Raw genomic sequence first — 717 nt, 5'->3', positions numbered from 1 at the left:
TTTTTGTGGAGTCCTTTGTGGCCTTGAGCCTGGGGGGGTGTTTCTTGCAAACATTTTGTGACCAAGCTAGGTAATATCATCAGTGTTAAAAGGAAGTGGGGTTTGTGGAGAAGAAGGAGAAGAAGAGAAGGGGAAGAGGAAGAAGAAGAGAAGGGGGAAGGGAAGAGAAGAGAAGAAGGAGGAGGAGGAGAAGGAGGAGGAGAAGAAGGAGATGGAAAAGGAGAAGGAGAAGAAGAAGAAGAGGGGTTATTAGGAAGAGAAGGAGAACTGTGGGGTCCTTGGTGCTCTCCAAGCTTGGTGGTTTCCTTGCAAACATTTCATGAAAAAGCTAGGTAATATCATCAATGCTACAAGGAAGTGGGGTTTGTGGGGGAGAAGAAGGGGGAGGGGAAGAGAAGGGGAAAGGGAAGGGAAGAGAAGGGAAGAGGAGGGAGGAGGAGGAGAGGAAGCGGAGGAGGAGGAGGAGGAGGAGGAGGAGGAGGAGGAGAAGAAGAAGAAGAAGAAGAAGAAGAAGAAGAAGAAGAAGAAGAAGAAGAAGAAGAAGAAGAAGAAGAAGAAGAAGAAGAAGAAGAAGAAGAAGAAGAAGAAGAAGAAGAAGAAGAAGAAGAAGAAGGGCTATTATGAGGAGGAGGAGGACTGTGGGGTCCTTGGTGCTTTCCAAGCTTGGGGGATTTCTTGCAAACATTTCATCAACCAGCTAGGTAATATCATCAGTGA

The sequence above is a fragment of the Notechis scutatus genome, chromosome 2, assembly GCF_049901735.1.
Source record: "Notechis scutatus isolate UNSWTSFEM ecotype Mainland chromosome 2, rNotScu1.2, whole genome shotgun sequence".
Lineage (NCBI taxonomy): Eukaryota > Metazoa > Chordata > Lepidosauria > Squamata > Elapidae > Notechis > Notechis scutatus.
This window is presented reverse-complemented; position numbering follows the sequence as displayed.